Source organism: Phyllobates terribilis, unplaced genomic scaffold (genome assembly GCF_046119375.1).
Source record: "Phyllobates terribilis strain yellow unplaced genomic scaffold, ASM4611937v1 Scaffold_8__6_contigs__length_399053987, whole genome shotgun sequence".
Lineage (NCBI taxonomy): Eukaryota > Metazoa > Chordata > Amphibia > Anura > Dendrobatidae > Phyllobates > Phyllobates terribilis.
This window is the reverse complement of record NW_027362768.1, coordinates 347,545,434-347,568,936: the sequence shown is the minus strand read 5'-3', so window position 1 is coordinate 347,568,936 and position 23,503 is coordinate 347,545,434. Positions and strand designations below refer to the sequence as shown.

Genomic DNA, 23,503 nt, shown 5'->3' with positions numbered 1-23,503 from the left:
ATAAGCAAAAGTTTAAAAGAATGCCACAGACTAATCAACCAAACTTTTTGGGTTGGTTTCTCTTTTATAGTCTGCAGGCATTAAATGAAAGAAGTCAGTGTTCCAGCAGAGGGAGACAACGTTTCAGAAAAGGCATTGTAGCAAACCAAAAAATAAATTTTAAGCGCAGCAGAGTAACCAGCTCACATACCTGTTAGCTCAGGTGAGTTTAAAAGGCTGCTGTTGATAACAAGGGCATTTGCTAAATAGATGGTGTGTGTGCAACAATATACTGAAAGGTCAATTATATTGTGCAGCTTATCTCACCACCTGTAGTTATTTAGGTGAAAGCTCCAAAATGCTTGCCTAATATGTCTGTTTATCCAAAAGGAAGTATAGAGGGAGAGCTAGATAGATAGCATTGCATTACATTACATGGCAATGCAATGCACAGTTGCTGAAGTTGAACCAAAATGAGCTTGTCATCTGGCTTCTGCAACTTTTAACATGAAAAATCCAATGAGGAGAAGAAAAGCAAAGCCAAAGAGTCCATCCCAAAATCCGAAAATCAAGCCAAATGAACAAAAAGCATTGAATTCAATTCTTTCTGATTTTAGAAACTGCATCAAAGAAGGGGTGCACCGGTCCTGGAGATACTGCAATACCAGGTCAATGCGTGGAGTGGACAGAGCAAGCTCTTTTTCCATCTCCCTGTTCTAAAAATCCATTTAATATATGGTCCCCAGATAGGGGACGTATCAGATATTAAACTGATAAGAACAGATACTACACTTGATCTTAGCCAAAAGGCCGAGAAGCGATAACCAGAATTGGTTTCCGACTACGGTGCCACCCAAGGATTCTGAAAAGTCCATTTGTGGAGATGGCCACCTGGACTCCCGTTAAGAAGACATGCTGTCAACCTCTAGATCCCTCACATGCCTGCACTTTTCGGCTTGCTGCTGCTGCAATCCACGCGTTTTAGATCTGCATAACTCCACCTCTTTTAGCACAGTACCCTCAACCCCCGGCTGTTCCCACCCGCCTCAACACCGTTGGAAGGGAGGAGAACCAATTAAGGCGGGGGGGGGGGGTGGAACGAGCAGCTGTCTACCCTTAGCAGGAGGGTTGCTGATTAATTACCTCTCCTGCTGCTGCTGCTGCTGCTGGCTGTCCAGCAGCAGACTGAAGGTGGCTGCTGCTGTGCGCAGGTATATAAAGGCTCAGAGCCTATTATGACACGCGCAGCCAGCGTTCCATTGCCACATTCCGTCTACTGCAGGCGGGATACCTGGATGGCTGAATGTCACTGAGAAGCTCACAGAGACCGCCATAAGCAACAGTTTAAAAGAATGCCACAGACTAATCAACCAAACTTTTTGGGTTGGTTTCTCTTTTATAGTCTGCAGGCATTAAATGAAAGAAGTCAGTGTTCCAGCAGAGGGAGACAACGTTTCAGAAAAGGCATTGTAGCAAACCAAAAAAGAAATTTTAAGCGCAGCAGAGTAACCAGCTCACATACCTGTTAGCTCAGGTGAGTTTAAAAGGCTGCTGTTGATAACAAGGGCATTTGCTAAATAGATGGTGTGTGTGCAACAATATACTGAAAGGTCAATTATATTGTGCAGCTTATCTCACCACCTGTAGTTATTTAGGTGAAAGCTCCAAAATGCTTGCCTAATATGTCTGTTTATCCAAAAGGAAGTATAGAGGGAGAGCTAGACAGATAGCATTGCATTACATTACATGGCAATGCAATGCACAGTTGCTGAAGTTGAACCAAAATGAGCTTGTCATCTGGCTTCTGCAACTTTTAACATGAAAAATCCAATGAGGAGAAGAAAAGCAAAGCCAAAGAGTCCATCCCAAAATCCGACAAACAAGCCAAATGAACAAAAAGCATTGAATTCAATTCTTTCTGATTTTAGAAACTGCATTAAAGAAGGGGTGCACCGGTCCTGGAGATACTGCAATACCAGGTCAATGCGTGGAGTGGACAGAGCAAGCTCTTTTTCCATCTCCCTGTTCTAAAAATCCATTTAATATATGGTCCCCAGATAGGGGACGTATCAGATATTAAACTGATAAGAACAGATACTACACTTGATCTTAGCCAAAAGGCCGAGAAGCGATAACCAGAATTGGTTTCCGACTACGGTGCCACCCAAGGATTCTGAAAAGTCCATTTGTGGAGATGGCCACCTGGACTCCCCGTTAAGAAGACATGCTGTCAACCTCTAGATCCCTCACATGCCTGCACTTTTCGGCTTGCTGCTGCTGCAATCCACGCGTTTTAGATCTGCATAACTCCACCTCTTTTAGCACAGTACCCTCAACCCCCGGCTGTTCCCACCCGCCTCAACACCGTTGGAAGGGAGGAGAACCAATTAAGGCGGGGGGGGGGTGGAACGAGCAGCTGTCTACCCTTAGCAGGAGGGTTGCTGATTAATTACCTCTCCTGCTGCTGCTGCTGCTGCTGGCTGTCCAGCAGCAGACTGAAGGTGGCTGCTGCTGTGCGCAGGTATATAAAGGCTCAGAGCCTATTATGACACGCGCAGCCAGCGTTCCATTGCCACATTCCGTCTACTGCAGGCGGGATACCTGGATGGCTGAATGTCACTGAGAAGCTCACAGAGACCGCCATAAGCAACAGTTTAAAAGAATGCCACAGACTAATCAACCAAACTTTTTGGGTTGGTTTCTCTTTTATAGTCTGCAGGCATTAAATGAAAGAAGTCAGTGTTCCAGCAGAGGGAGACAACGTTTCAGAAAAGGCATTGTAGCAAACCAAAAAAGAAATTTTAAGCGCAGCAGAGTAACCAGCTCACATACCTGTTAGCTCAGGTGAGTTTAAAAGGCTGCTGTTGATAACAAGGGCATTTGCTAAATAGATGGTGTGTGTGCAACAATATACTGAAAGGTCAATTATATTGTGCAGCTTATCTCACCACCTGTAGTTATTTAGGTGAAAGCTCCAAAATGCTTGCCTAATATGTCTGTTTATCCAAAAGGAAGTATAGAGGGAGAGCTAGATAGATAGCATTGCATTACATTACATGGCAATGCAATGCACAGTTGCTGAAGTTGAACCAAAATGAGCTTGTCATCTGGCTTCTGCAACTTTTAACATGAAAAATCCAATGAGGAGAAGAAAAGCAAAGCCAAAGAGTCCATCCCAAAATCCGACAAACAAGCCAAATGAACAAAAAGCATTGAATTCAATTCTTTCTGATTTTAGAAACTGCATTAAAGAAGGGGTGCACCGGTCCTGGAGATACTGCAATACCAGGTCAATGCGTGGAGTGGACAGAGCAAGCTCTTTTTCCATCTCCCTGTTCTAAAAATCCATTTAATATATGGTCCCCAGATAGGGGACGTATCAGATATTAAACTGATAAGAACAGATACTACACTTGATCTTAGCCAAAAGGCCGAGAAGCGATAACCAGAATTGGTTTCCGACTACGGTGCCACCCAAGGATTCTGAAAAGTCCATTTGTGGAGATGGCCACCTGGACTCCCGTTAAGAAGACATGCTGTCAACCTCTAGATCCCTCACATGCCTGCACTTTTCGGCTTGCTGCTGCTGCAATCCACGCGTTTTAGATCTGCATAACTCCACCTCTTTTAGCACAGTACCCTCAACCCCCGGCTGTTCCCACCCGCCTCAACACCGTTGGAAGGGAGGAGAACCAATTAAGGCGGGGGGGGGGGGGGGTGGAACGAGCAGCTGTCTACCCTTAGCAGGAGGGTTGCTGATTAATTACCTCTCCTGCTGCTGCTGCTGCTGGCTGTCCAGCAGCAGACTGAAGGTGGCTGCTGCTGTGCGCAGGTATATAAAGGCTCAGAGCCTATTATGACACGCGCAGCCAGCGTTCCATTGCCACATTCCGTCTACTGCAGGCGGGATACCTGGATGGCTGAATGTCACTGAGAAGCTCACAGAGACCGCCATAAGCAACAGTTTAAAAGAATGCCACAGACTAATCAACCAAACTTTTTGGGTTGGTTTCTCTTTTATAGTCTGCAGGCATTAAATGAAAGAAGTCAGTGTTCCAGCAGAGGGAGACAACGTTTCAGAAAAGGCATTGTAGCAAACCAAAAAAGAAATTTTAAGCGCAGCAGAGTAACCAGCTCACATACCTGTTAGCTCAGGTGAGTTTAAAAGGCTGCTGTTGATAACAAGGGCATTTGCTAAATAGATGGTGTGTGTGCAACAATATACTGAAAGGTCAATTATATTGTGCAGCTTATCTCACCACCTGTAGTTATTTAGGTGAAAGCTCCAAAATGCTTGCCTAATATGTCTGTTTATCCAAAAGGAAGTATAGAGGGAGAGCTAGATAGATAGCATTGCATTACATTACATGGCAATGCAATGCACAGTTGCTGAAGTTGAACCAAAATGAGCTTGTCATCTGGCTTCTGCAACTTTTAACATGAAAAATCCAATGAGGAGAAGAAAAGCAAAGCCAAAGAGTCCATCCCAAAATCCGACAAACAAGCCAAATGAACAAAAAGCATTGAATTCAATTCTTTCTGATTTTAGAAACTGCATTAAAGAAGGGGTGCACCGGTCCTGGAGATACTGCAATACCAGGTCAATGCGTGGAGTGGACAGAGCAAGCTCTTTTTCCATCTCCCTGTTCTAAAAATCCATTTAATATATGGTCCCCAGATAGGGGACGTATCAGATATTAAACTGATAAGAACAGATACTACACTTGATCTTAGCCAAAAGGCCGAGAAGCGATAACCAGAATTGGTTTCCGACTACGGTGCCACCCAAGGATTCTGAAAAGTCCATTTGTGGAGATGGCCACCTGGACTCCCGTTAAGAAGACATGCTGTCAACCTCTAGATCCCTCACATGCTTGCACTTTTCGGCTTGCTGCTGCTGCAATCCACGCGTTTTAGATCTGCATAACTCCACCTCTTTTAGCACAGTACCCTCAACCCCCGGCTGTTCCCACCCGCCTCAACACCGTTGGAAGGGAGGAGAACCAATTAAGGCGGGGGGGGGGGGGGGTGGAACGAGCAGCTGTCTACCCTTAGCAGGAGGGTTGCTGATTAATTACCTCTCCTGCTGCTGCTGCTGCTGCTGGCTGTCCAGCAGCAGACTGAAGGTGGCTGCTGCTGTGCGCAGGTATATAAAGGCTCAGAGCCTATTATGACACGCGCAGCCAGCGTTCCATTGCCACATTCCGTCTACTGCAGGCCGGATACCTGGATGGCTGAATGTCACTGAGAAGCTCACAGAGACCGCCATAAGCAACAGTTTAAAAGAATGCCACAGACTAATCAACCAAACTTTTTGGGTTGGTTTCTCTTTTATAGTCTGCAGGCATTAAATGAAAGAAGTCAGTGTTCCAGCAGAGGGAGACAACGTTTCAGAAAAGGCATTGTAGCAAACCAAAAAAGAAATTTTAAGCGCAGCAGAGTAACCAGCTCACATACCTGTTAGCTCAGGTGAGTTTAAAAGGCTGCTGTTGATAACAAGGGCATTTGCTAAATAGATGGTGTGTGTGCAACAATATACTGAAAGGTCAATTATATTGTGCAGCTTATCTCACCACCTGTAGTTATTTAGGTGAAAGCTCCAAAATGCTTGCCTAATATGTCTGTTTATCCAAAAGGAAGTATAGAGGGAGAGCTAGATAGATAGCATTGCATTACATTACATGGCAATGCAATGCACAGTTGCTGAAGTTGAACCAAAATGAGCTTGTCATCTGGCTTCTGCAACTTTTAACATGAAAAATCCAATGAGGAGAAGAAAAGCAAAGCCAAAGAGTCCATCCCAAAATCCGACAAACAAGCCAAATGAACAAAAAGCATTGAATTCAATTCTTTCTGATTTTAGAAACTGCATTAAAGAAGGGGTGCACCGGTCCTGGAGATACTGCAATACCAGGTCAATGCGTGGAGTGGACAGAGCAAGCTCTTTTTCCATCTCCCTGTTCTAAAAATCCATTTAATATATGGTCCCCAGATAGGGGACGTATCAGATATTAAACTGATAAGAACAGATACTACACTTGATCTTAGCCAAAAGGCCGAGAAGCGATAACCAGAATTGGTTTCCGACTACGGTGCCACCCAAGGATTCTGAAAAGTCCATTTGTGGAGATGGCCACCTGGACTCCCGTTAAGAAGACATGCTGTCAACCTCTAGATCCCTCACATGCCTGCACTTTTCGGCTTGCTGCTGCTGCAATCCACGCGTTTTAGATCTGCATAACTCCACCTCTTTTAGCACAGTACCCTCAACCCCCGGCTGTTCCCACCCGCCTCAACACCGTTGGAAGGGAGGAGAACCAATTAAGGCGGGGGGGGGGGGGTGGAACGAGCAGCTGTCTACCCTTAGCAGGAGGGTTGCTGATTAATTACCTCTCCTGCTGCTGCTGCTGCTGCTGGCTGTCCAGCAGCAGACTGAAGGTGGCTGCTGCTGTGCGCAGGTATATAAAGGCTCAGAGCCTATTATGACACGCGCAGCCAGCGTTCCATTGCCACATTCCGTCTACTGCAGGCGGGATACCTGGATGGCTGAATGTCACTGAGAAGCTCACAGAGACCGCCATAAGCAACAGTTTAAAAGAATGCCACAGACTAATCAACCAAACTTTTTGGGTTGGTTTCTCTTTTATAGTCTGCAGGCATTAAATGAAAGAAGTCAGTGTTCCAGCAGAGGGAGACAACATTTCAGAAAAGGCATTGTAGCAAACCAAAAAAGAAATTTTAAGCGCAGCAGAGTAACCAGCTCACATACCTGTTAGCTCAGGTGAGTTTAAAAGGCTGCTGTTGATAACAAGGGCATTTGCTAAATAGATGGTGTGTGTGCAACAATATACTGAAAGGTCAATTATATTGTGCAGCTTATCTCACCACCTGTAGTTATTTAGGTGAAAGCTCCAAAATGCTTGCCTAATATGTCTGTTTATCCAAAAGGAAGTATAGAGGGAGAGCTAGATAGATAGCATTGCATTACATTACATGGCAATGCAATGCACAGTTGCTGAAGTTGAACCAAAATGAGCTTGTCATCTGGCTTCTGCAACTTTTAACATGAAAAATCCAATGAGGAGAAGAAAAGCAAAGCCAAAGAGTCCATCCCAAAATCCGACAAACAAGCCAAATGAACAAAAAGCATTGAATTCAATTCTTTCTGATTTTAGAAACTGCATTAAAGAAGGGGTGCACCGGTCCTGGAGATACTGCAATACCAGGTCAATGCGTGGAGTGGACAGAGCAAGCTCTTTTTCCATCTCCCTGTTCTAAAAATCCATTTAATATATGGTCCCCAGATAGGGGACGTATCAGATATTAAACTGATAAGAACAGATACTACACTTGATCTTAGCCAAAAGGCCGAGAAGCGATAACCAGAATTGGTTTCCGACTACGGTGCCACCCAAGGATTCTGAAAAGTCCATTTGTGGAGATGGCCACCTGGACTCCCGTTAAGAAGACATGCTGTCAACCTCTAGATCCCTCACATGCCTGCACTTTTCGGCTTGCTGCTGCTGCAATCCACGCGTTTTAGATCTGCATAACTCCACCTCTTTTAGCACAGTACCCTCAACCCCCGGCTGTTCCCACCCGCCTCAACACCGTTGGAAGGGAGGAGAACCAATTTAGGCGGCGGGGGGGGGGGGGTGGAACGAGCAGCTGTCTACCCTTAGCAGGAGGGTTGCTGATTAATTACCTCTCCTGCTGCTGCTGCTGCTGCTGGCTGTCCAGCAGCAGACTGAAGGTGGCTGCTGCTGTGCGCAGGTATATAAAGGCTCAGAGCCTATTATGACACGCGCAGCCAGCGTTCCATTGCCACATTCCGTCGACTGCAGGCCGGATACCTGGATGGCTGAATGTCACTGAGAAGCTCACAGAGACCGCCATAAGCAACAGTTTAAAAGAATGCCACAGACTAATCAACCAAACTTTTTGGGTTGGTTTCTCTTTTATAGTCTGCAGGCATTAAATGAAAGAAGTCAGTGTTCCAGCAGAGGGAGACAACGTTTCAGAAAAGGCATTGTAGCAAACCAAAAAAGAAATTTTAAGCGCAGCAGAGTAACCAGCTCACATACCTGTTAGCTCAGGTGAGTTTAAAAGGCTGCTGTTGATAACAAGGGCATTTGCTAAATAGATGGTGTGTGTGCAACAATATACTGAAAGGTCAATTATATTGTGCAGCTTATCTCACCACCTGTAGTTATTTAGGTGAAAGCTCCAAAATGCTTGCCTAATATGTCTGTTTATCCAAAAGGAAGTATAGAGGGAGAGCTAGATAGATAGCATTGCATTACATTACATGGCAATGCAATGCACAGTTGCTGAAGTTGAACCAAAATGAGCTTGTCATCTGGCTTCTGCAACTTTTAACATGAAAAATCCAATGAGGAGAAGAAAAGCAAAGCCAAAGAGTCCATCCCAAAATCCGACAAACAAGCCAAATGAACAAAAAGCATTGAATTCAATTCTTTCTGATTTTAGAAACTGCATTAAAGAAGGGGTGCACCGGTCCTGGAGATACTGCAATACCAGGTCAATGCGTGGAGTGGACAGAGCAAGCTCTTTTTCCATCTCCCTGTTCTAAAAATCCATTTAATATATGGTCCCCAGATAGGGGACGTATCAGATATTAAACTGATAAGAACAGATACTACACTTGATCTTAGCCAAAAGGCCGAGAAGCGATAACCAGAATTGGTTTCCGACTACGGTGCCACCCAAGGATTCTGAAAAGTCCATTTGTGGAGATGGCCACCTGGACTCCCGTTAAGAAGACATGCTGTCAACCTCTAGATCCCTCACATGCCTGCACTTTTCGGCTTGCTGCTGCTGCAATCCACGCGTTTTAGATCTGCATAACTCCACCTCTTTTAGCACAGTACCCTCAACCCCCGGCTGTTCCCACCCGCCTCAACACCGTTGGAAGGGAGGAGAACCAATTAAGGCGGGGGGGGGGGTGGAACGAGCAGCTGTCTACCCTTAGCAGGAGGGTTGCTGATTAATTACCTCTCCTGCTGCTGCTGCTGGCTGTCCAGCAGCAGACTGAAGGTGGCTGCTGCTGTGCGCAGGTATATAAAGGCTCAGAGCCTATTATGACACGCGCAGCCAGCGTTCCATTGCCACATTCCGTCTACTGCAGGCGGGATACCTGGATGGCTGAATGTCACTGAGAAGCTCACAGAGACCGCCATAAGCAACAGTTTAAAAGAATGCCACAGACTAATCAACCAAACTTTTTGGGTTGGTTTCTCTTTTATAGTCTGCAGGCATTAAATGAAAGAAGTCAGTGTTCCAGCAGAGGGAGACAACGTTTCAGAAAAGGCATTGTAGCAAACCAAAAAAGAAATTTTAAGCGCAGCAGAGTAACCAGCTCACATACCTGTTAGCTCAGGTGAGTTTAAAAGGCTGCTGTTGATAACAAGGGCATTTGCTAAATAGATGGTGTGTGTGCAACAATATACTGAAAGGTCAATTATATTGTGCAGCTTATCTCACCACCTGTAGTTATTTAGGTGAAAGCTCCAAAATGCTTGCCTAATATGTCTGTTTATCCAAAAGGAAGTATAGAGGGAGAGCTAGATAGATAGCATTGCATTACATTACATGGCAATGCAATGCACAGTTGCTGAAGTTGAACCAAAATGAGCTTGTCATCTGGCTTCTGCAACTTTTAACATGAAAAATCCAATGAGGAGAAGAAAAGCAAAGCCAAAGAGTCCATCCCAAAATCCGACAAACAAGCCAAATGAACAAAAAGCATTGAATTCAATTCTTTCTGATTTTAGAAACTGCATTAAAGAAGGGGTGCACCGGTCCTGGAGATACTGCAATACCAGGTCAATGCGTGGAGTGGACAGAGCAAGCTCTTTTTCCATCTCCCTGTTCTAAAAATCCATTTAATATATGGTCCCCAGATAGGGGACGTATCAGATATTAAACTGATAAGAACAGATACTACACTTGATCTTAGCCAAAAGGCCGAGAAGCGATAACCAGAATTGGTTTCCGACTACGGTGCCACCCAAGGATTCTGAAAAGTCCATTTGTGGAGATGGCCACCTGGACTCCCGTTAAGAAGACATGCTGTCAACCTCTAGATCCCTCACATGCCTGCACTTTTCGGCTTGCTGCTGCTGCAATCCACGCGTTTTAGATCTGCATAACTCCACCTCTTTTAGCACAGTACCCTCAACCCCCGGCTGTTCCCACCCGCCTCAACACCGTTGGAAGGGAGGAGAACCAATTAAGGCGGGGGGGGGGTGGAACGAGCAGCTGTCTACCCTTAGCAGGAGGGTTGCTGATTAATTACCTCTCCTGCTGCTGCTGCTGCTGCTGGCTGTCCAGCAGCAGACTGAAGGTGGCTGCTGCTGTGCGCAGGTATATAAAGGCTCAGAGCCTATTATGACACGCGCAGCCAGCGTTCCATTGCCACATTCCGTCTACTGCAGGCGGGATACCTGGATGGCTGAATGTCACTGAGAAGCTCACAGAGACCGCCATAAGCAACAGTTTAAAAGAATGCCACAGACTAATCAACCAAACTTTTTGGGTTGGTTTCTCTTTTATAGTCTGCAGGCATTAAATGAAAGAAGTCAGTGTTCCAGCAGAGGGAGACAACGTTTCAGAAAAGGCATTGTAGCAAACCAAAAAAGAAATTTTAAGCGCAGCAGAGTAACCAGCTCACATACCTGTTAGCTCAGGTGAGTTTAAAAGGCTGCTGTTGATAACAAGGGCATTTGCTAAATAGATGGTGTGTGTGCAACAATATACTGAAAGGTCAATTATATTGTGCAGCTTATCTCACCACCTGTAGTTATTTAGGTGAAAGCTCCAAAATGCTTGCCTAATATGTCTGTTTATCCAAAAGGAAGTATAGAGGGAGAGCTAGATAGATAGCATTGCATTACATTACATGGCAATGCAATGCACAGTTGCTGAAGTTGAACCAAAATGAGCTTGTCATCTGGCTTCTGCAACTTTTAACATGAAAAATCCAATGAGGAGAAGAAAAGCAAAGCCAAAGAGTCCATCCCAAAATCCGACAAACAAGCCAAATGAACAAAAAGCATTGAATTCAATTCTTTCTGATTTTAGAAACTGCATTAAAGAAGGGGTGCACCGGTCCTGGAGATACTGCAATACCAGGTCAATGCGTGGAGTGGACAGAGCAAGCTCTTTTTCCATCTCCCTGTTCTAAAAATCCATTTAATATATGGTCCCCAGATAGGGGACGTATCAGATATTAAACTGATAAGAACAGATACTACACTTGATCTTAGCCAAAAGGCCGAGAAGCGATAACCAGAATTGGTTTCCGACTACGGTGCCACCCAAGGATTCTGAAAAGTCCATTTGTGGAGATGGCCACCTGGACTCCCGTTAAGAAGACATGCTGTCAACCTCTAGATCCCTCACATGCCTGCACTTTTCGGCTTGCTGCTGCTGCAATCCACGCGTTTTAGATCTGCATAACTCCACCTCTTTTAGCACAGTACCCTCAACCCCCGGCTGTTCCCACCCGCCTCAACACCGTTGGAAGGGAGGAGAACCAATTAAGGCGGGGGGGGGGGTGGAACGAGCAGCTGTCTACCCTTAGCAGGAGGGTTGCTGATTAATTACCTCTCCTGCTGCTGCTGCTGGCTGTCCAGCAGCAGACTGAAGGTGGCTGCTGCTGTGCGCAGGTATATAAAGGCTCAGAGCCTATTATGACACGCGCAGCCAGCGTTCCATTGCCACATTCCGTCTACTGCAGGCGGGATACCTGGATGGCTGAATGTCACTGAGAAGCTCACAGAGACCGCCATAAGCAACAGTTTAAACGAATGCCACAGACTAATCAACCAAACTTTTTGGGTTGGTTTCTCTTTTATAGTCTGCAGGCAATAAATGAAAGAAGTCAGTGTTCCAGCAGAGGGAGACAACGTTTCAGAAAAGGCATTGTAGCAAACCAAAAAAGAAATTTTAAGCGCAGCAGAGTAACCAGCTCACATACCTGTTAGCTCAGGTGAGTTTAAAAGGCTGCTGTTGATAACAAGGGCATTTGCTAAATAGATGGTGTGTGTGCAACAATATACTGAAAGGTCAATTATATTTTGCAGCTTATCTCACCACCTGTAGTTATTTAGGTGAAAGCTCCAAAATGCTTGCCTAATATGTCTGTTTATCCAAAAGGAAGTATAGAGGGAGAGCTAGATAGATAGCATTGCATTACATTACATGGCAATGCAATGCACAGTTGCTGAAGTTGAACCAAAATGAGCTTGTCATCTGGCTTCTGCAACTTTTAACATGAAAAATCCAATGAGGAGAAGAAAAGCAAAGCCAAAGAGTCCATCCCAAAATCCGACAAACAAGCCAAATGAACAAAAAGCATTGAATTCAATTCTTTCTGATTTTAGAAACTGCATTAAAGAAGGGGTGCACCGGTCCTGGAGATACTGCAATACCAGGTCAATGCGTGGAGTGGACAGAGCAAGCTCTTTTTCCATCTCCCTGTTCTAAAAATCCATTTAATATATGGTCCCCAGATAGGGGACGTATCAGATATTAAACTGATAAGTACAGATACTACACTTGATCTTAGCCAAAAGGCCGAGAAGCGATAACCAGAATTGGTTTCCGACTACGGTGCCACCCAAGGATTCTGAAAAGTCCATTTGTGGAGATGGCCACCTGGACTCCCGTTAAGAAGACATGCTGTCAACCTCTAGATCCCTCACATGCCTGCACTTTTCGGCTTGCTGCTGCTGCAATCCACGCGTTTTAGATCTGCATAACTCCACCTCTTTTAGCACAGTACCCTCAACCCCCGGCTGTTCCCACCCGCCTCAACACCGTTGGAAGGGAGGAGAACCAATTAAGGCGGGGGGGGGGGGTGGAACGAGCAGCTGTCTACCCTTAGCAGGAGGGTTGCTGATTAATTACCTCTCCTGCTGCTGCTGCTGCTGCTGGCTGTCCAGCAGCAGACTGAAGGTGGCTGCTGCTGTGCGCAGGTATATAAAGGCTCAGAGCCTATTATGACACGCGCAGCCAGCGTTCCATTGCCACATTCCGTCTACTGCAGGCGGGATACCTGGATGGCTGAATGTCACTGAGAAGCTCACAGAGACCGCCATAAGCAACAGTTTAAAAGAATGCCACAGACTAATCAACCAAACTTTTTGGGTTGGTTTCTCTTTTATAGTCTGCAGGCATTAAATGAAAGAAGTCAGTGTTCCAGCAGAGGGAGACAACGTTTCAGAAAAGGCATTGTAGCAAACCAAAAAATAAATTTTAAGCGCAGCAGAGTAACCAGCTCACATACCTGTTAGCTCAGGTGAGTTTAAAAGGCTGCTGTTGATAACAAGGGCATTTGCTAAATAGATGGTGTGTGTGCAACAATATACTGAAAGGTCAATTATATTGTGCAGCTTATCTCACCACCTGTAGTTATTTAGGTGAAAGCTCCAAAATGCTTGCCTAATATGTCTGTTTATCCAAAAGGAAGTATAGAGGGAGAGCTAGATAGATAGCATTGCATTACATTACATGGCAATGCAATGCACAGTTGCTGAAGTTGAACCAAAATGAGCTTGTCATCTGGCTTCTGCAACTTTTAACATGAAAAATCCAATGAGGAGAAGAAAAGCAAAGCCAAAGAGTCCATCCCAAAATCCGACAAACAAGCCAAATGAACAAAAAGCATTGAATTCAATTCTTTCTGATTTTAGAAACTGCATTAAAGAAGGGGTGCACCGGTCCTGGAGATACTGCAATACCAGGTCAATGCGTGGAGTGGACAGAGCAAGCTCTTTTTCCATCTCCCTGTTCTAAAAATCCATTTAATATATGGTCCCCAGATAGGGGACGTATCAGATATTAAACTGATAAGAACAGATACTACACTTGATCTTAGCCAAAAGGCCGAGAAGCGATAACCAGAATTGGTTTCCGACTACGGTGCCACCCAAGGATTCTGAAAAGTCCATTTGTGGAGATGGCCACCTGGACTCCCGTTAAGAAGACATGCTGTCAACCTCTAGATCCCTCACATGCCTGCACTTTTCGGCTTGCTGCTGCTGCAATCCACGCGTTTTAGATCTGCATAACTCCACCTCTTTTAGCACAGTACCCTCAACCCCCGGCTGTTCCCACCCGCCTCAACACCGTTGGAAGGGAGGAGAACCAATTAAGGCGGGGGGGGGGGTGGAACGAGCAGCTGTCTACCCTTAGCAGGAGGGTTGCTGATTAATTACCTCTCCTGCTGCTGCTGCTACTGCTGGCTGTCCAGCAGCAGACTGAAGGTGGCTGCTGCTGTGCGCAGGTATATAAAGGCTCAGAGCCTATTATGACACGCGCAGCCAGCGTTCCATTGCCACATTCCGTCTACTGCAGGCGGGATACCTGGATGGCTGAATGTCACTGAGAAGCTCACAGAGACCGCCATAAGCAACAGTTTAAAAGAATGCCACAGACTAATCAACCAAACTTTTTGGGTTGGTTTCTCTTTTATAGTCTGCAGGCATTAAATGAAAGAAGTCAGTGTTCCAGCAGCGGGAGACAACGTTTCAGAAAAGGCATTGTAGCAAACCAAAAAAGAAATTTTAAGCGCAGCAGAGTAACCAGCTCACATACCTGTTAGCTCAGGTGAGTTTAAAAGGCTGCTGTTGATAACAAGGGCATTTGCTAAATAGATGGTGTGTGTGCAACAATATACTGAAAGGTCAATTATATTGTGCAGCTTATCTCACCACCTGTAGTTATTTAGGTGAAAGCTCCAAAATGCTTGCCTAATATGTCTGTTTATCCAAAAGGAAGTATAGAGGGAGAGCTAGATAGATAGCATTGCATTACATTACATGGCAATGCAATGCACAGTTGCTGAAGTTGAACCAAAATGAGCTTGTCATCTGGCTTCTGCAACTTTTAACATGAAAAATCCAATGAGGAGAAGAAAAGCAAAGCCAAAGAGTCCATCCCAAAATCCGACAAACAAGCCAAATGAACAAAAAGCATTGAATTCAATTCTTTCTGATTTTAGAAACTGCATTAAAGAAGGGGTGCACCGGTCCTGGAGATACTGCAATACCAGGTCAATGCGTGGAGTGGACAGAGCAAGCTCTTTTTCCATCTACCTGTTCTAAATATCCATTTAATATATGATCCCCAGATAGGGGACGTATCAGATATTAAACTGATAAGAACAGATACTACACTTGATCTTAGCCAAAAGGCCGAGAAGCGATAACCAGAATTGGTTTCCGACTACGGTGCCACCCAAGGATTCTGAAAAGTCCATTTGTGGAGATGGCCACCTGGACTCCCGTTAAGAAGACATGCTGTCAACCTCTAGATCCCTCACATGCCTGCACTTTTCGGCTTGCTGCTGCTGCAATCCACGCGTTTTAGATCTGCATAACTCCACCTCTTTTAGCACAGTACCCTCAACCCCCGGCTGTTCCCACCCGCCTCAACACCGTTGGAAGGGAGGAGAACCAATTAAGGCGGGGGGGGGGTGGAACGAGCAGCTGTCTACCCTTAGCAGGAGGGTTGCTGATTAATTACCTCTCCTGCTGCTGCTGCTACTGCTGGCTGTCCAGCAGCAGACTGAAGGTGGCTGCTGCTGTGCGCAGGTATATAAAGGCTCAGAGCCTATTATGACACGCGCAGCCAGCGTTCCATTGCCACATTCCGTCTACTGCAGGCGGGATACCTGGATGGCTGAATGTCACTGAGAAGCTCACAGAGACCGCCATAAGCAACAGTTTAAAAGAATGCCACAGACTAATCAACCAAACTTTTTGGGTTGGTTTCTCTTTTATAGTCTGCAGGCATTAAATGAAAGAAGTCAGTGTTCCAGCAGAGGGAGACAACGTTTCAGAAAAGGCATTGTAGCAAACCAAAAAAGAAATTTTAAGCGCAGCAGAGTAACCAGCTCACATACCTGTTAACACAGGTGAGTTTAAAAGGCTGCTGTTGATAACAAGGGCATTTGCTAAATAGATGGTGTGTGTGCAACAATATACTGAAAGGTCAATTATATTGTGCAGCTTATCTCACCACCTGTAGTTATTTAGGTGAAAGCTCCAAAATGCTTGCCTAATATGTCTGTTTATCCAAAAGGAAATATAGAGGGAGAGCTAGATAGATAGCATTGCATTACATTACATGGCAATGCAATGCACAGTTGCTGAAGTTGAACCAAAATGAGCTTGTCATCTGGCTTCTGCAACTTTTAACATGAAAAATCCAATGAGGAGAAGAAAAGCAAAGCCAAAGAGTCCATCCCAAAATCCGACAAACAAGCCAAATGAACAAAAAGCATTGAATTCAATTCTTTCTGATTTTAGAAACTGCATTAAAGAAGGGGTGCACCGGTCCTGGAGATACTGCAATACCAGGTCAATGCGTGGAGTGGACAGAGCAAGCTCTTTTTCCATCTCCCTGTTCTAAAAATCCATTTAATATATGGTCCCCAGATAGGGGACGTATCAGATATTAAACTGATAAGAACAGATACTACACTTGATCTTAGCCAAAAGGCCGAGAAGCGATAACCAGAATTGGTTTCCGACTACGGTGCCACCCAAGGATTCTGAAAAGTCCATTTGTGGAGATGGCCACCTGGACTCCCGTTAAGAAGACATGCTGTCAACCTCTAGATCCCTCACATGCCTGCACTTTTCGGCTTGCTGCTGCTGCAATCCACGCGTTTTAGATCTGCATAACTCCACCTCTTTTAGCACAGTACCCTCAACCCCCGGCTGTTCCCACCCGCCTCAACACCGTTGGAAGGGAGGAGAACCAATTAAGGCGGGGGGGGGGTGGAACGAGCAGCTGTCTACCCTTAGCAGGAGGGTTGCTGATTAATTACCTCTCCTGCTGCTGCTGCTACTGCTGGCTGTCCAGCAGCAGACTGAAGGTGGCTGCTGCTGTGCGCAGGTATATAAAGGCTCAGAGCCTATTATGACACGCGCAGCCAGCGTTCCATTGCCACATTCCGTCTACTGCAGGCGGGATACCTGGATGGCTGAATGTCACTGAGAAGCTCACAGAGACCGCCATAAGCAACAGTTTAAAAGAATGCCACAGACTAATCAACCAAACTTTTTGGGTTGGTTTCTCTTTTATAGTCTGCAGGCATTAAATGAAAGAAGTCAGTGTTCCAGCAGAGGGAGACAACGTTTCAGAAAAGGCATTGTAGCAAACCAAAAAAGAAATTTTAAGCGCAGCAGAGTAACCAGCTCACATACCTGTTAACACAGGTGAGTTTAAAAGGCTGCTGTTGATAACAAGGGCATTTGCTAAATAGATGGTGTGTGTGCAACAATATACTGAAAGGTCAATTATATTGTGCAGCTTATCTCACCACCTGTAGTTATTTAGGTGAAAGCTCCAAAATGCTTGCCTAATATGTCTGTTTATCCAAAAGGAAATATAGAGGGAGAGCTAGATAGATAGCATTGCATTACATTACATGGCAATGCAATGCACAGTTGCTGAAGTTGAACCAAAATGAGCTTGTCATCTGGCTTCTGCAACTTTTAACATGAAAAATCCAATGAGGAGAAGAAAAGCAAAGCCAAAGAGTCCATCCCAAAATCCGACAAACAAGCCAAATGAACAAAAAGCATTGAATTCAATTCTTTCTGATTTTAGAAACTGCATTAAAGAAGGGGTGCACCGGTCCTGGAGATACTGCAATACCAGGTCAATGCGTGGAGTGGACAGAGCAAGCTCTTTTTCCATCTCCCTGTTCTAAAAATCCATTTAATATATGGTCCCCAGATAGGGGACGTATCAGATATTAAACTGATAAGAACAGATACTACACTTGATCTTAGCCAAAAGGCCGAGAAGCGATAACCAGAATTGGTTTCCGACTACGGTGCCACCCAAGGATTCTGAAAAGTCCATTTGTGGAGATGGCCACCTGGACTCCCGTTAAGAAGACATGCTGTCAACCTCTACATCCCTCACATGCCTGCACTTTTCGGCTTGCTGCTGCTGCAATCCACGCGTTTTAGATCTGCATAACTCCACCTCTTTTAGCACAGTACCCTCAACCCCCGGCTGTTCCCACCCGCCTCAACACCGTTGGAAGGGAGGAGAACCAATTAAGGCGGGGGGGGGGTGGAACGAGCAGCTGTCTACCCTTAGCAGGAGGGTTGCTGATTAATTACCTCTCCTGCTGCTGCTGCTGCTGCTGGCTGTCCAGCAGCAGACTGAAGGTGGCTGCTGCTGTGCGCAGGTATATAAAGGCTCAGAGCCTATTATGACACGCGCAGCCAGCGTTCCATTGCCACATTCCGTCTACTGCAGGCGGGATACCTGGATGGCTGAATGTCACTGAGAAGCTCACAGAGACCGCCATAAGCAACAGTTTAAAAGAATGCCACAGACTAATCAACCAAACTTTTTGGGTTGGTTTCTCTTTTATAGTCTGCAGGCATTAAATGAAAGAAGTCAGTGTTCCAGCAGAGGGAGACAACGTTTCAGAAAAGGCATTGTAGCAAACCAAAAAAGAAATTTTAAGCGCAGCAGAGTAACCAGCTCACATACCTGTTAGCTCAGGTGAGTTTAAAAGGCTGCTGTTGATAACAAGGGCATTTGCTAAATAGATGGTGTGTGTGCAACAATATACTGAAAGGTCAATTATATTGTGCAGCTTATCTCACCACCTGTAGTTATTTAGGTGAAAGCTCCAAAATGCTTGCCTAATATGTCTGTTTATCCAAAAGGAAGTATAGAGGGAGAGCTAGATAGATAGCATTGCATTACATTACATGGCAATGCAATGCACAGTTGCTGAAGTTGAACCAAAATGAGCTTGTCATCTGGCTCCTGCAACTTTTAACATGAAAAATCCAATGAGGAGAAGAAAAGCAAAGCCAAAGAGTCCATCCCAAAATCCGACAAACAAGCCAAATGAACAAAAAGCATTGAATTCAATTCTTTCTGATTTTAGAAACTGCATTAAAGAAGGGGTGCACCGGTCCTGGAGATACTGCAATACCAGGTCAATGCGTGGAGTGGACAGAGCAAGCTCTTTTTCCATCTCCCTGTTCTAAAAATCCATTTAATATATGGTCCCCAGATAGGGGACGTATCAGATATTAAACTGATAAGAACAGATACTACACTTGATCTTAGCCAAAAGGCCGAGAAGCGATAACCAGAATTGGTTTCCGACTACGGTGCCACCCAAGGATTCTGAAAAGTCCATTTGTGGAGATGGCCACCTGGACTCCCGTTAAGAAGACATGCTGTCAACCTCTAGATCCCTCACATGCCTGCACTTTTCGGCTTGCTGCTGCTGCAATCCACGCGTTTTAGATCTGCATAACTCCACCTCTTTTAGCACAGTACCCTCAACCCCCGGCTGTTCCCACCCGCTTCAACACCGTTGGAAGGGAGGAGAACCAATTAAGGCGGGGGGGGGGTGGAACGAGCAGCTGTCTACCCTTAGCAGGAGGGTTGCTGATTAATTACCTCTCCTGCTGCTGCTGCTGCTGCTGGCTGTCCAGCAGCAGACTGAAGGTGGCTGCTGCTGTGCGCAGGTATATAAAGGCTCAGAGCCTATTATGACACGCGCAGCCAGCGTTCCATTGCCACATTCCGTCTACTGCAGGCGGGATACCTGGATGGCTGAATGTCACTGAGAAGCTCACAGAGACCGCCATAAGCAACAGTTTAAAAGAATGCCACACACTAATCAACCAAACTTTTTGGGTTGGTTTCTCTTTTATAGTCTGCAGGCATTAAATGAAAGAAGTCAGTGTTCCAGCAGAGGGAGACAACGTTTCAGAAAAGGCATTGTAGCAAACCAAAAAAGAAATTTTAAGCGCAGCAGAGTAACCAGCTCACATACCTGTTAGCTCAGGTGAGTTTAAAAGGCTGCTGTTGATAACAAGGGCATTTGCTAAATAGATGGTGTGTGTGCAACAATATACTGAAAGGTCAATTATATTGTGCAGCTTATCTCACCACCTGTAGTTATTTAGGTGAAAGCTCCAAAATGCTTGCCTAATATGTCTGTTTATCCAAAAGGAAGTATAGAGGGAGAGCTAGATAGATAGCATTGCATTACATTACATGGCAATGCAATGCACAGTTGCTGAAGTTGAACCAAAATGAGCTTGTCATCTGGCTTCTGCAACTTTTAACATGAAAAATCCAATGAGGAGAAGAAAAGCAAAGCCAAAGAGTCCATCCCAAAATCCGACAAACAAGCCAAATGAACAAAAAGCATTGAATTCAATTCTTTCTGATTTTAGAAACTGCATTAAAGAAGGGGTGCACCGGTCCTGGAGATACTGCAATACCAGGTCAATGCGTGGAGTGGACAGAGCAAGCTCTTTTTCCATCTCCCTGTTCTAAAAATCCATTTAATATATGGTCCCCAGATAGGGGACGTATCAGATATTAAACTGATAAGAACAGATACTACACTTGATCTTAGCCAAAAGGCCGAGAAGCGATAACCAGAATTGGTTTCCGACTACGGTGCCACCCAAGGATTCTGAAAAGTCCATTTGTGGAGATGGCCACCTGGACTCCCGTTAAGAAGACATGCTGTCAACCTGTAGATCCCTCACATGCCTGCACTTTTCGGCTTGCTGCTGCTGCAATCCACGCGTTTTAGATCTGCATAACTCCACCTCTTTTAGCACAGTACCCTCAACCCCCGGCTGTTCCCACCCGCCTCAACACCGTTGGAAGGGAGGAGAACCAATTAAGGCGGGGGGGGGGTGGAACGAGCAGCTGTCTACCCTTAGCAGGAGGGTTGCTGATTAATTACCTCTCCTGCTGCTGCTGCTACTGCTGGCTGTCCAGCAGCAGACTGAAGGTGGCTGCTGCTGTGCGCAGGTATATAAAGGCTCAGAGCCTATTATGACACGCGCAGCCAGCGTTCCATTGCCACATTCCGTCTACTGCAGGCGGGATACCTGGATGGCTGAATGTCACTGAGAAGCTCACAGAGACCGCCATAAGCAACAGTTTAAAAGAATGCCACAGACTAATCAACCAAACTTTTTGGGTTGGTTTCTCTTTTATAGTCTGCAGGCATTAAATGAAAGAAGTCAGTGTTCCAGCAGAGGGAGACAACGTTTCAGAAAAGGCATTGTAGCAAACCAAAAAAGAAATTTTAAGCGCAGCAGAGTAACCAGCTCACATACCTGTTAGCTCAGGTGAGTTTAAAAGGCTGCTGTTGATAACAAGGGCATTTGCTAAATAGATGGTGTGTGTGCAACAATATACTGAAAGGTCAATTATATTGTGCAGCTTATCTCACCACCTGTAGTTATTTAGGTGAAAGCTCCAAAATGCTTGCCTAATATGTCTGTTTATCCAAAAGGAAGTATAGAGGGAGAGCTAGATAGATAGCATTGCATTACATTACATGGCAATGCAATGCACAGTTGCTGAAGTTGAACCAAAATGAGCTTGTCATCTGGCTTCTGCAACTTTTAACATGAAAAATCCAATGAGGAGAAGAAAAGCAAAGCCAAAGAGTCCATCCCAAAATCCGACAAACAAGCCAAATGAACAAAAAGCATTGAATTCAATTCTTTCTGATTTTAGAAACTGCATTAAAGAAGGGGTGCACCGGTCCTGGAGATACTGCAATACCAGGTCAATGCGTGGAGTGGACAGAGCAAGCTCTTTTTCCATCTCCCTGTTCTAAAAATCCATTTAATATATGGTCCCCAGATAGGGGACGTATCAGATATTAAACTGATAAGAACAGATACTACACTTGATCTTAGCCAAAAGGCCGAGAAGCGATAACCAGAATTGGTTTCCGACTACGGTGCCACCCAAGGATTCTGAAAAGTCCATTTGTGGAGATGGCCACCTGGACTCCCGTTAAGAAGACATGCTGTCAACCTCTACATCCCTCACATGCCTGCACTTTTCGGCTTGCTGCTGCTGCAATCCACGCGTTTTAGATCTGCATAACTCCACCTCTTTTAGCACAGTACCCTCAACCCCCGGCTGTTCCCACCCGCCTCAACACCGTTGGAAGGGAGGAGAACCAATTAAGGCGGGGGGGGGGTGGAACGAGCAGCTGTCTACCCTTAGCAGGAGGGTTGCTGATTAATTACCTCTCCTGCTGCTGCTGCTGCTGCTGGCTGTCCAGCAGCAGACTGAAGGTGGCTGCTGCTGTGCGCAGGTATATAAAGGCTCAGAGCCTATTATGACACGCGCAGCCAGCGTTCCATTGCCACATTCCGTCTACTGCAGGCGGGATACCTGGATGGCTGAATGTCACTGAGAAGCTCACAGAGACCGCCATAAGCAACAGTTTAAAAGAATGCCACAGACTAATCAACCAAACTTTTTGGGTTGGTTTCTCTTTTATAGTCTGCAGGCATTAAATGAAAGAAGTCAGTGTTCCAGCAGAGGGAGACAACGTTTCAGAAAAGGCATTGTAGCAAACCAAAAAAGAAATTTTAAGCGCAGCAGAGTAACCAGCTCACATACCTGTTAGCTCAGGTGAGTTTAAAAGGCTGCTGTTGATAACAAGGGCATTTGCTAAATAGATGGTGTGTGTGCAACAATATACTGAAAGGTCAATTATATTGTGCAGCTTATCTCACCACCTGTAGTTATTTAGGTGAAAGCTCCAAAATGCTTGCCTAATATGTCTGTTTATCCAAAAGGAAGTATAGAGGGAGAGCTAGATAGATAGCATTGCATTACATTACATGGCAATGCAATGCACAGTTGCTGAAGTTGAACCAAAATGAGCTTGTCATCTGGCTCCTGCAACTTTTAACATGAAAAATCCAATGAGGAGAAGAAAAGCAAAGCCAAAGAGTCCATCCCAAAATCCGACAAACAAGCCAAATGAACAAAAAGCATTGAATTCAATTCTTTCTGATTTTAGAAACTGCATTAAAGAAGGGGTGCACCGGTCCTGGAGATACTGCAATACCAGGTCAATGCGTGGAGTGGACAGAGCAAGCTCTTTTTCCATCTCCCTGTTCTAAAAATCCATTTAATATATGGTCCCCAGATAGGGGACGTATCAGATATTAAACTGATAAGAACAGATACTACACTTGATCTTAGCCAAAAGGCCGAGAAGCGATAACCAGAATTGGTTTCCGACTACGGTGCCACCCAAGGATTCTGAAAAGTCCATTTGTGGAGATGGCCACCTGGACTCCCGTTAAGAAGACATGCTGTCAACCTCTAGATCCCTCACATGCCTGCACTTTTCGGCTTGCTGCTGCTGCAATCCACGCGTTTTAGATCTGCATAACTCCACCTCTTTTAGCACAGTACCCTCAACCCCCGGCTGTTCCCACCCGCTTCAACACCGTTGGAAGGGAGGAGAACCAATTAAGGCGGGGGGGTGGTGGAACGAGCAGCTGTCTACCCTTAGCAGGAGGGTTGCTGATTAATTACCTCTCCTGCTGCTGCTGCTGCTGCTGGCTGTCCAGCAGCAGACTGAAGGTGGCTGCTGCTGTGCGCAGGTATATAAAGGCTCAGAGCCTATTATGACACGCGCAGCCAGCGTTCCATT

At 45.3% G+C, this 23,503-nt stretch overlaps 18 non-coding genes across 18 annotated transcripts; all 18 read right to left on the bottom strand.

Moving 5' to 3' along the window:
• Positions 1–610: 610 nt before the first annotated feature.
• Positions 611–801, bottom strand: LOC141158594 (U2 spliceosomal RNA). The gene has a single exon (XR_012248622.1). It is a non-coding gene; the product is annotated as a U2 spliceosomal RNA (small nuclear RNA).
• Positions 802–1,921: 1,120 nt separating this feature from the next.
• On the bottom strand, positions 1,922–2,112 carry LOC141158593 (U2 spliceosomal RNA). Its single transcript, XR_012248621.1, has one exon. It is a non-coding gene; the product is annotated as a U2 spliceosomal RNA (small nuclear RNA).
• Positions 2,113–3,231: 1,119 nt separating this feature from the next.
• LOC141158592 (U2 spliceosomal RNA) lies at positions 3,232–3,422 on the bottom strand. Its single transcript, XR_012248620.1, has one exon. It is a non-coding gene; the product is annotated as a U2 spliceosomal RNA (small nuclear RNA).
• A 1,120-nt stretch (positions 3,423–4,542) lies between these two features.
• On the bottom strand, positions 4,543–4,733 carry LOC141158591 (U2 spliceosomal RNA). Its single transcript, XR_012248619.1, has one exon. It is a non-coding gene; the product is annotated as a U2 spliceosomal RNA (small nuclear RNA).
• A 1,123-nt stretch (positions 4,734–5,856) lies between these two features.
• LOC141158590 (U2 spliceosomal RNA) lies at positions 5,857–6,047 on the bottom strand. The gene has a single exon (XR_012248618.1). It is a non-coding gene; the product is annotated as a U2 spliceosomal RNA (small nuclear RNA).
• A 1,121-nt stretch (positions 6,048–7,168) lies between these two features.
• On the bottom strand, positions 7,169–7,359 carry LOC141158589 (U2 spliceosomal RNA). The gene has a single exon (XR_012248617.1). It is a non-coding gene; the product is annotated as a U2 spliceosomal RNA (small nuclear RNA).
• Positions 7,360–8,483: 1,124 nt separating this feature from the next.
• Positions 8,484–8,674, bottom strand: LOC141158588 (U2 spliceosomal RNA). The gene has a single exon (XR_012248616.1). It is a non-coding gene; the product is annotated as a U2 spliceosomal RNA (small nuclear RNA).
• A 1,113-nt stretch (positions 8,675–9,787) lies between these two features.
• On the bottom strand, positions 9,788–9,978 carry LOC141158587 (U2 spliceosomal RNA). Its single transcript, XR_012248615.1, has one exon. It is a non-coding gene; the product is annotated as a U2 spliceosomal RNA (small nuclear RNA).
• Positions 9,979–11,096: 1,118 nt separating this feature from the next.
• Positions 11,097–11,287, bottom strand: LOC141158586 (U2 spliceosomal RNA). Its single transcript, XR_012248614.1, has one exon. It is a non-coding gene; the product is annotated as a U2 spliceosomal RNA (small nuclear RNA).
• A 1,113-nt stretch (positions 11,288–12,400) lies between these two features.
• On the bottom strand, positions 12,401–12,591 carry LOC141159837 (U2 spliceosomal RNA). The gene has a single exon (XR_012249832.1). It is a non-coding gene; the product is annotated as a U2 spliceosomal RNA (small nuclear RNA).
• Positions 12,592–13,711: 1,120 nt separating this feature from the next.
• On the bottom strand, positions 13,712–13,902 carry LOC141158584 (U2 spliceosomal RNA). The gene has a single exon (XR_012248612.1). It is a non-coding gene; the product is annotated as a U2 spliceosomal RNA (small nuclear RNA).
• A 1,119-nt stretch (positions 13,903–15,021) lies between these two features.
• LOC141160049 (U2 spliceosomal RNA) lies at positions 15,022–15,212 on the bottom strand. The gene has a single exon (XR_012250037.1). It is a non-coding gene; the product is annotated as a U2 spliceosomal RNA (small nuclear RNA).
• Positions 15,213–16,330: 1,118 nt separating this feature from the next.
• Positions 16,331–16,521, bottom strand: LOC141158583 (U2 spliceosomal RNA). Its single transcript, XR_012248611.1, has one exon. It is a non-coding gene; the product is annotated as a U2 spliceosomal RNA (small nuclear RNA).
• Positions 16,522–17,639: 1,118 nt separating this feature from the next.
• Positions 17,640–17,830, bottom strand: LOC141158582 (U2 spliceosomal RNA). Its single transcript, XR_012248610.1, has one exon. It is a non-coding gene; the product is annotated as a U2 spliceosomal RNA (small nuclear RNA).
• A 1,118-nt stretch (positions 17,831–18,948) lies between these two features.
• On the bottom strand, positions 18,949–19,139 carry LOC141158581 (U2 spliceosomal RNA). Its single transcript, XR_012248609.1, has one exon. It is a non-coding gene; the product is annotated as a U2 spliceosomal RNA (small nuclear RNA).
• A 1,118-nt stretch (positions 19,140–20,257) lies between these two features.
• LOC141158580 (U2 spliceosomal RNA) lies at positions 20,258–20,448 on the bottom strand. The gene has a single exon (XR_012248608.1). It is a non-coding gene; the product is annotated as a U2 spliceosomal RNA (small nuclear RNA).
• A 1,118-nt stretch (positions 20,449–21,566) lies between these two features.
• LOC141158579 (U2 spliceosomal RNA) lies at positions 21,567–21,757 on the bottom strand. Its single transcript, XR_012248607.1, has one exon. It is a non-coding gene; the product is annotated as a U2 spliceosomal RNA (small nuclear RNA).
• Positions 21,758–22,875: 1,118 nt separating this feature from the next.
• Positions 22,876–23,066, bottom strand: LOC141158578 (U2 spliceosomal RNA). The gene has a single exon (XR_012248606.1). It is a non-coding gene; the product is annotated as a U2 spliceosomal RNA (small nuclear RNA).
• Between the last annotated feature and the right edge of the window lie 437 nt (positions 23,067–23,503).